We start from the raw sequence: 10,065 nt of genomic DNA, 5'->3' as shown, positions 1-10,065 counted from the left end.
CACCGCGCGGCGCCCGGGTTTCCCCACCCCCGGTCCCAGCGCGCAGTCCTTCCCGTCCCCGAGTCCGCCCCGCCCCGCCTTCTCCCACCCCCGCTCCGTTTCCTCCTCTCCCCGCCCTCTCGCCGCACCCCGGGGTCCCAAATCCCACCGCTGCCGCAGCTTTCCGCTGGGCCCCCCCGTCTTCGTGGAAGTCACGTGGTGGCTCCGAACCCAGAAGGGAGCGCGAAGCTCCCCCACCAGAAGCGAGGCTGGGACAGGTTGCGGTCGTGGAGGCGCGGCGCAGCCCTGGGGGGCGTCTCTCGGCCGCTCTCGGAGAACTCGGGCTGAGAAACTCCAGTGGGCGGTTTGGGGGGTCGGTGTTTTTTTTCCCGGTCCCATAGCGGCACCTTCCTGCGCATCCGCCCGCCTTTCCCCCTCACCCCCGCGCCCGGGCGCAGGGGTCACAGTCTCGGGGGACTTTCTCTGCGCTGCGGTCGGTCACGCTCCCTCCCTCCGGGGCCCCACCGGGGAGACGCAGGCCTGTGTACCCTGAGACCCACGGGGCACCCCGGGGCCTTTCTGAGGAGAGCACCTTCTCTCTCCTCTCGCCAGTTCCGCGGGGCAGTGGGAGGGAACCAGGCGGGGCGGCCCCGGAGGGTGAATTCCCTTGGGGAGGATGGCGAGGAAGATTGTCCTGGAGATTTCACAGTGGCTGGGCTTCCCCGGAGCCTGGCTGGCACGGGGGGACGTCCCTGGTACACAGGATCGGGGATCTGGACCCTGCGCGCTAACGTGAAATGGACCCGATGCTTTTTCTCTCCCAAGGTTCAAGTGGCGGATGCTCTGCCCACCAGGTTAAGATGCGGGACTTCGTGCTAGACAGAGGCCGAGGCTTTCTCCCTCCACCTGCCTGCCAGTTAAAAGATGCAAAGTCAAGCGATGTTGTACGTGGTCCCAGCAAAGGGAAAAAAAAAAAAAAAGGTGGTTATGGGTTTGTGGTCTGCATACTGTGAGCACCGGGAAGGAAAGATAACCGCGAACCTGGGCCGGCGGGTGGGAACCAGAATCAGGAGGTCAGACGTGCCTTCCTAGTGTGGTCGCTTAAGCTTTCAGGCTCCAGGTTCGTGGGCAGCCGTGGGGATGAAGGCGGGGTAGGTGGGGTGAGGGGTCGGGCACTTGTGACTCCCAGTCTAGTGCACGTGGCTCTCCGCGCCAGGTTTAAGACTCTTGCAAAAGTTTTGAGATGCAGCTGGCTAGAGGGCAGGGAAGCAAGTGGTGATTCTTGTCTGTGTGTAGAGGCTTGGACCAGCTGAGAGGAGGGTGGAGGTGCACGCGGGCCGCGGGAGGACAGAGGGTGGGCGCCCCCCACGATTAAGGCTGCACAGCGGCGGAGCCCTTTCTCCGTCCACCTGGATTTCTCTTTTCATCTCCTTTTATCCTTTTCTTTGCTCAGCAGAACTCATGGTTGCCCTGGGGCTATTATTCTGCCTCTCATCCAGGTACACACGACGTGCTGTGCGTAGAAAAGGCTCCAAACACGATCAGTGTATGTATTGTTGTAGGTCAACTGAGAGGGGCTCCTTCTTGGAAAACTCGGCACGGCTCCAATAAAGACAGGGAAATCTCCGGGTCAAGTGGTCTTTAATGTTTAGAAACACTTTCATCCCCCAGTGTCGTTTCTGACCGAAGAGCAAGGTGAAAACGCAAGGACATTTAGGTGCACTCCCACACTTCGTTCGAGATATTGCTCCTTTTCTGGTCTCGCTGAACCCATCGCGTTTTAAGTCCTTTGGGTTCTACCTTCCTCCTCTTCCCCCAGGGAGGCTGGAACCCTGCCCCAGTACACAAGAACTCTTCACACAGGGATGGACCTACAGTTTCAGTTACTCAGGGCTTTCCTCAAATATATTAAAAGGAAGAGTCCTGGTTAATTAGTGAGAACTTACAGAACGCATTAATTTGACCTACATGTACATCAAAAGGAATGAAAGAAATAATGATAGGAAATAAAATCAGGAAGATAAAGCAGAATTAAATCTTTTATCAAAGCCCTGGGGATAAGACAAAGTGGAGAGAATTTTCTAAGATGAAGGTGATAGGAAAAACCACATTGATAGATCTGAACAGTGTAACAGTGTTAAATTGCCTCAGATGACAGTATAACTAGACATTTTAAACCAGCAGATGGGGAAAAATATTCACAGTAAATCTGACAGTGTTAAAAATCTTTATTATATATACAGCACATGAAAAAAAATAAGAAAAATATTGAGACAACCTCCTAAAGGTAAATAGCAACTGACACAAACTGGCATTCTCCAACAGAGAAAACAATCAAGGAAAATAGATGTAGGAAAAATACATGTTAAAGTAATATGACTTCTAAATTAAAATATTAATATCAAAAGAAAAAGTTGTGAAAGTGTGGTGAAATTGGTGCTCTCATATTGCACTGGTATCCTTGTAAACTGGTAGAAAGCATTGGAAAGCAGTTCTATTGTAATTTTCAAGAATCGTGCAAGACATCACTTTTGACTTAGTTTCCCTAGGAAACTTCTAGAAAAGCATTCAAGAAGATCAGCGAAAATATTAAAGAGAAAAATACTATACTAACTAAAAATTCATAATAATATTGTAAGAGTGAAAAATTGTAAACACCATAAATGTCCCATTATAGATGAACAGCTAAATAAAGTATGTTCTAACCACGGGATAGAATGTTATGCATCTTTAAAATTACAAGCATGTAGACAGATTTGCTACATGGACGATTTATTTGATATGAGGCAAACTGAGGGGAAAAAATCAGGATACGAAAGATGTAACAGTAACATGTATATAAAAATATATGCATAACACTACTGTACTGTACACTTAAAAATGGCTAAGATGGTAAATTTTATGTTGTATTTTTTTTTTACCACAATGAAAAAGTGTATGCATATGAGAAAAATCAGAAGGGAATATACAAAAGTTCTAGTTTTTCTATTGTGGTGGTAGGATTATAAATACTTTCACTTGTCTTTTTTATACATTTTGGAAAATGTTTTATTACATTGACAACTTAAAATGTTCTATATTTACAAGTGATATTATCTCTTCTAGTCCTGAGCTCATTTGTTACACCAGAATGTCAACACCTCTCTGATCAAGTGGGATGCTCTAATGACAGCCTGTATTTGCTGCTTTTCTGTGCTATTTTCTAGTTCATTTTATTTGAAATCAGAAGGAGAAATAAAAGTGAAAAGGAAGAAAAGATAAACAAGAACAGATATTTCAAGTGTCTGCTTTGCTTCTTCCTCCTTTTCATTTGTATTTTTTCCTTTGAACTGGGAAGATTATATGATTTGGCAATTTCCTATTACTACCACAGTGACTCTGGATTGCATTTTTGGGGACAAAGGAAGGAGATGCAAGAGGTTTATAGCTCAGTGATCAAATCCTCTGGTGATTCACTTCACAAGAAAACATTTCATTATAAAACAAAGTTGCTCAAATGCTAGAAAATCCTGCCACTGTGTTACCTTTGCTCTTCTCTTTTAGGGAAACAGGACTTCCAGTAACTACTTTCACTGCTGTTTCTCAGAAGGTGGTCCTGTGGGCTGCTGGTGGGGCTAGAGAAAGGTCCATTAAAGGCAGAGACCCCTGTGTTTACTTGAAATCGGTCATGTTCCAGGAAATGGGCACAACTGTGCCCACAAAGATCCATACCTCATGGAGCTCAGTTCTAGAGTGGGGAGAGGGACGGAAAGCAGAACATCTGTTTAGATGGTGATACAGCCTATGGAGAAACAAAGCGGGGACAAGAAATAGGGACTGGTGAAGGGAGGTCAGGATTCCCGGGTGGCTCAGCGGTAAAGAACCCTCCTGCCAATGCAGGAGACACAGGAGACGTGGGTTCGATCCCTGGGTCAGGAAGATTTCCCGGAGGAGGAAATGGCAACCCACTCAAGTGGGAAAATCGCATGGACAGAGGAGTCTGGCGGCCACAGTCCGTGGGGTCGCAGAGTCAGACGGAACTGAGTGACTGAGCATGCACCCACGCATGCACGAGGGTAGGTCAAGCAAGGGTTTTCTGGGAAGAGTTGTCCAGACTGCATTAACAGCAAGTCCGGGAGCCTCATGGGACTGTGCCCCGTCATTACAGAAACTGTAGCTGACTGGAGTGGACTGAGAAAGGGCTGGATCCCACGAGGCGAGGTCAGAAAAGCAAAGAGCCAGGCCACACAGGGCCACTTGGACTACTGGCTTTTATGGAAGTGAAATGGGAAAACATCGGAATCTTTTGAGCAGAAGTGTGACATGATCTGACTGTCAGTTTTTACAGGACCACGTTGGCCACGGCATTAAGAACAGATTGAAATGGGCAAGGAAGACAAAAAGAGTCGATGGCAACAAACCAGGAGAGTGGGGGTGAGGGTTTGGAAGTTGTTGAGAGTGGAGGAGCCTGAGGCCAATTTGCCAGGAAGTCAAAGGGCATCAGCTTCAAGGCCTCTCACTTGGACCAGAATGGGCCCTGGCAATGTGTCCATATGGTTGGTGACAGGGCATAATAAAATTTGGACAACTGGGATATTTCAGCCACAGATGGTTCAAACCACTGTCTCTTTTCCACCCCCAAATTCCGCTCAGTCCCTTCAAGTCTGGTGGTGTTGAAGTGGCTGTGGGCATTTGGGGGAAGGTTTAATCAGAGATATATTTATATACTGGGATACAGGGTTGTGGTTTGCAGTCTCTTCTGTCAAGTCCTATTACTGCTACCTGTATGGCTCCCAGGAATATTCCTGCTGCCCTCTGTACTAACTCACCTGACAAGGTAGGTTGTACTGAGACGTGAATATTCCTGCACCGCCAGATGCCACACTGATGTCAGTGGTGGAGGAGAAACAAGGTTTGAAATGTACAGCCCCAGAAGCTAATTTGAAAATTCTTAGATTGTCACACGTGTATGGTTCTAGTCGAAATTCTCTCCTTCCATGAATGAAATCGACCACACAGCTTATACAATAATAAATGTAACATAAGGAATTTTTTTCTTTGTTAATGGGAGTGATTTATTTGGTGAAGCTTGATTATGACCCTTTAACTGCTATTTGGAAATATGTCCTGGAACATTTTCAATAAAAGAGAGTACAGACTTCTGATTTTTTCATATAGGGAGGACAACATTCTTTCTTCAGATTCATTTATGTGTAGGGTAAGGAGTTAGATGAAATAGGTAAAGGGAATAAGAGGTGCAAACTTCCAATTATAAAGTTGATAAGTCACAGGGAGGTAATTTACAGCATGAGAAACATATACAATAATACTCTAGTAACTTTGTGTGGTATCAGATGGTCACTAGACTTATGACAATCATTCTACAATGTATTTAAGTGGCAAATCACTATGTTGTACATCGAAACTCACCCAATATTGTACATCAATTATATTTTAATTACAATAAATAAAAAATTTGAAAATCAATTCATTTATGTATTAAGGAACTGAGAGAAAATTCCCTGGTGGTCCGATGGGTTAGGACTCTGTGCTTCCACTGCAGGAGCCCTGGGTTTAATCCCTGGTTGGGGAAAGAAGATCCCTCAAGCTTCATGGCACTGCCAAAAAAAAAAAAAAAAAAACCAACTGAGAGGAAAAGACACATAAAATTAGGGAAATGTAAAAGATAAGCAATTAAAATCAGTAGAAAATTTTTGACAAAAATAAGCAAATTATAACAACACGTTTCAGCTTACAATGAAGCAGTAATTCATTTAGAGGAAAATACAGCGTCAAATGGAACCAGTGAACAAGCTCTTGGATTGTCTGATGACCCACTCATGAGGTAGAGTGCATTATACAAACACAATGGAAAAGCATTTACAAGTCTTGCTGCTCTTATCTGAAATATTGACATTGATAAGGAAACGATACCAGTACAATGAGGACATTGGTCACAAATTGGTTGATGAAGGTCATCAGTTCTAAGAAGGTTTAAGATGAATCACTGGAAAATAAAACGTGAAATGTCCTAAAATATTACAACTCACACATTACACATTGAAAAATTTAGAGAATTTTTTCACTGGAAAATAAAACGTGAAATGTCCTAAAATATTACAACTCACACATTACATATTGAAAAATTTAGAGAATTTTTTCAAATCTGACAATTCTAAAAAATTATATGTCATTACCAGTAATTTGTTGAGAGGCTGAAAGAAATGACATAAATATTTTTAATCAAATTTTTATCCTTTAATTGGAAAAAAAATGAATTATCCTTCTGGTCTCTCTATAGAAAGTGAAATTACAGAAGCATTGTCTTATGGAAAGGAGAAACAGCCTCACAGACGAAGAGGTTTCGGGTATATATATGTGTATAATACCTCCTATTGGTTCTGTTTCTCTGGAGAACACTGACATACACATATATTACTTTTCCACATGTTTAAATGCAAGCTTATATTGATATACATGTGTATGTGTATACATGAAGTCATACTCTAACATTCCTTTTCACTTGAAAAAAGTGAGTGAAAGTCACTCAGTCTTGTCTGGGTCTTTGCGACCCCGTGGAATAGTTCATGGAATTCTCCAGGCCAGAATATTGGAGTGGGTAGCCGTTCCCATCTCCAGGGGATCTTTCCAATCCAGGAATCAAACCCAGGTTTCCCACATGGCAGATGGATTCTTTACAAGCTGAGCCACCAGGGAAGCCCAAGAATCCTGGAGTGGGTATCCTATCCCTTCTCCAGTGGATCTCCCCGACCCAGGAATCAAACTGGGGTCTCCTGCATTGCAGGTGGATTCATTACCATCTGAGCTACCAGGGAAGCCCATCTATTACTCTGTTTTCAATCTTTCTGTATGCAAAAAAAGAAAAATTGATTACTCTGTTGTTTTTAATTTTTCCATATGTGTAAACAACTTTGTTATAAATATCATTGTATTAGTCAACTCTGGTTGCCATAACAAAATAACACAGTCTGGGTGGCTTGAACAACAAAAACATATTTCCCACAATTCTAGAGGCTGGAAAGTCCAAGATCAAGATGCTAGCCAGCTATGTTTCCTGTAAAGATTCTTCTTGGCTTATAGAGGCTGTCTTCTCACTGTGCCCTCACATGGCAGGAAGAGAGAGAGGAAAAGACTTGTCTCTATCTTCCTCTTCTTTTAAGGCCACAGTCCATTGGACCTCGGGCCCCATCCTTATCACCTCACTTAAACTATTACCTTATAAAGATCCTATCTCCAGTTATAGTCACTCTGGGGTTCATATATGAATTTAGGGAGGGCATATAATAAAGCTTATAGCAATCATGGTATAAACATATTTTTGCATTTATCTGATTATGGCCTTAAAGTTTAATTCCTAGGAAAAGAATTGCTAATCAAAAGGAAATAACATATTTTCAAGGTATTTGACTCATATTACAAGATGGTCTTGCAATTTGATAGTCTTGTCAGCAGTGTATGAATATCCTACTAGTTAATTAGGTAACTGAGAACTTCCAGATGTACAAGCTGGATTTAGAATAGGCAGAGGAACCAGAAATCAAATCACCAACATCCGTCGGATCATACAAAAAGCAAGGGAATTCCAGAAAAACATCTACTTCTGCTTCATTGACTATGCTAAAGCCTCTGACTGTGTGGATCATGACAAACTATGGAAAATTCTTAAAGAGATGGGAATATCAGACCACCTTACCTGCCTACTGAGAAACCTGTATGCAGGTCTAGAAGCAACGGTTAGAACTAAACATGGACTGGTTCAAAATTGGGAAAGGAGTATGTCAAGGCTGTGTATCGTCACTTGGCTTATTAATTTCTATGCAGTGAGAAATGCCAGGCTGGAAGAACCACAAGCTGAAATCAAGATATCCAGGAGAAATATCAATAATCTCAGATATGCAGATGATACCACTCTAATGACAGAAAGTAAAGAGGAACTAAGGAGTCTCTTGATGAGGGTGAAAGAGGAGAGTGAAAGAGCAGGCTTAAAATTCAACATTCAAACATCTAAGATCATGGCATCTGGTCCCATGACTTCATGGCAAATAGAAGGAGAAAAAGTGGAAACAGTGACAGATTTTATCTTCTTGGGCTCTAAAATCACTGAGGACAGGGACTGCAGCCACGAAATTAAAAGACGCTTGCTCCTTGGAAGAAAAGCTATGACAAAACTGACAGCTTGTTAAAAAGCGGAGACATCACTTTGCCGACAAAGGTCCATATAGTCCAAGCTATGGTTTTTCCAGTAGTCATGTACGGATGTGAGAGTTGATCCATAAGGAAGGCTGAACACTGAAGAACTGATGCTTTCCAACTCTGGAAAGAATCTGGAGAAGACTCTTGAGTGTCCCTTGGACTGCAGGAGATAAAGCCAGTCAATCCTAAAGGAAATCAGTCCCGAATATTCATTGGAAGGACTGATGCTGAAGCTGAAGCTCCACTACTTTGGCTACCTGATACAAAGAGGTAACTCAATTGAAGAACAACAACAAAAAGGGTTGTTTTTAGCAACTTTCCTTCTGTTGCTCCTTCTATATCCACTCCTCAGAACTGCCTGCCCAGAATTCCTCGAGGGGCAGGCTATGCAGGCTACAGGCCAATGCTCTGCAGCCTGATTCAAAACCCATCACCACATTTTCTTCACCCAGTCTTCCCACCCTTCAGGTTTTTCTCTCCCTTAGCTCTCAGACCAGAAAGACAAAGACAGCAAGTCAAACCTAAGGGTTCATATTACCTCTACTAAAGATACTTGCATTTTATTAATAAAATGAAAAAGTACTGAAGATGCATCTACACAGAGGACAAATACCACATGGTGAAATTTTAGGCTCCATGGTCCTAAAAGTGGGGAAGAGATTTGGGGAGAATCCTTAATCTCAGTATGTTAGCTTGTTATCTTCTTGTTTCTGCAAGTAGAATTGGCCCTTCCAAAGCAAAGAGGAAAAAAGAAAAAGGCCAAAGGAGAAAACAGGATGGGGGGAAGGAGACAAAAAAAGAAAAGAAGTTATTGGTGGTGGGATGCCAGTGTTTGGCCCAGATGTCAAAGAAAGTTCTGGAATAGTGGCTGGAGAATTTAAGCGACTGGGTTTATATCCTTGTTCTGTCTCTCTGTGTATCCATCTGCCTTTGTCTGTCTCTCTCATCTCTGCAGCTCTGGCTGCCTCTGATCATGGCTGCCCTGAGCTCTACCCTCCATCCCTGGCCCAGCTCCTCACATTCTCATTCATTTCCAGTTTGTCTTTCTGCACCAAGACCTCCCTCCTAGGCCTCTCTCTTGGGATATCCCACAGACACCTCAGCCTCACAAGATCCACACTAAGTCTATCATCCACCCAAGCATGCTCCTCTCTGTGTCCTGGCCCACAGTCTGGTGCCAATAGCTGCCCAGCCGCCCAGCAGAAATCATTGGACATCTTCCACACCTTCCACCCGACCAATCAGGGCTCGTCCTTGGCTCCCCTTTGTCACTAGGATGAAGCCCAGCAATCCTATTTGGCCTCACAGGGCTCTCTCCACCTCTCCAACCTTCTCTGCCCCCTCGACCCACCTCACCCCTTTATGCACATGCAGTAGCATGCTTGCAGGCTTCCAGGCCACAAGGACCTGTGGCTCCTGTCCTTCTGCTCCCCTCTTCCTTTTTCCATACACACCCCCTCCCCGCCCCTAAATCAGCTGACCCGATGGACATCTACTCCTTTTTCTAAAAGTAGCTGAATCATCTCTTCCTCCATGAAGACTTTCCTTAATGATCAGAATTAACTACAGGATTTCCCTGGTGGTCCAGTGGTTAAGAATCCACCAGCCAACGCAGGGGACACGCTGTGATTCCGGGTCTGGGACAGTTCCACATGCTGAAGGGCCCCAACTACTGAGCTCACTGTCTCTAAAGCCCTGTGCTCTGCAGCAAGAGAAAGCACTGCAATGAGAAGCCCACATCCAGGAATGAAGAGCAGCCCCCGCCTGCCAAACTAGAGGAAGTGTGAGAGCAGCAGCAAAGGCCCAGCGCAGCCAGAAAAACCAAGAATTAACTACACATCCCTTTTCTCTCCAGTACTCAACTCCTTTAGGAAGCTTTTTAAAAAATATTCA

The sequence above is a fragment of the Bos indicus x Bos taurus genome, chromosome 16 (genome assembly GCF_003369695.1).
Source record: "Bos indicus x Bos taurus breed Angus x Brahman F1 hybrid chromosome 16, Bos_hybrid_MaternalHap_v2.0, whole genome shotgun sequence".
Classification (NCBI taxonomy): Eukaryota; Metazoa; Chordata; class Mammalia; order Artiodactyla; family Bovidae; genus Bos; species Bos indicus x Bos taurus.
This window is presented reverse-complemented; position numbering follows the sequence as displayed.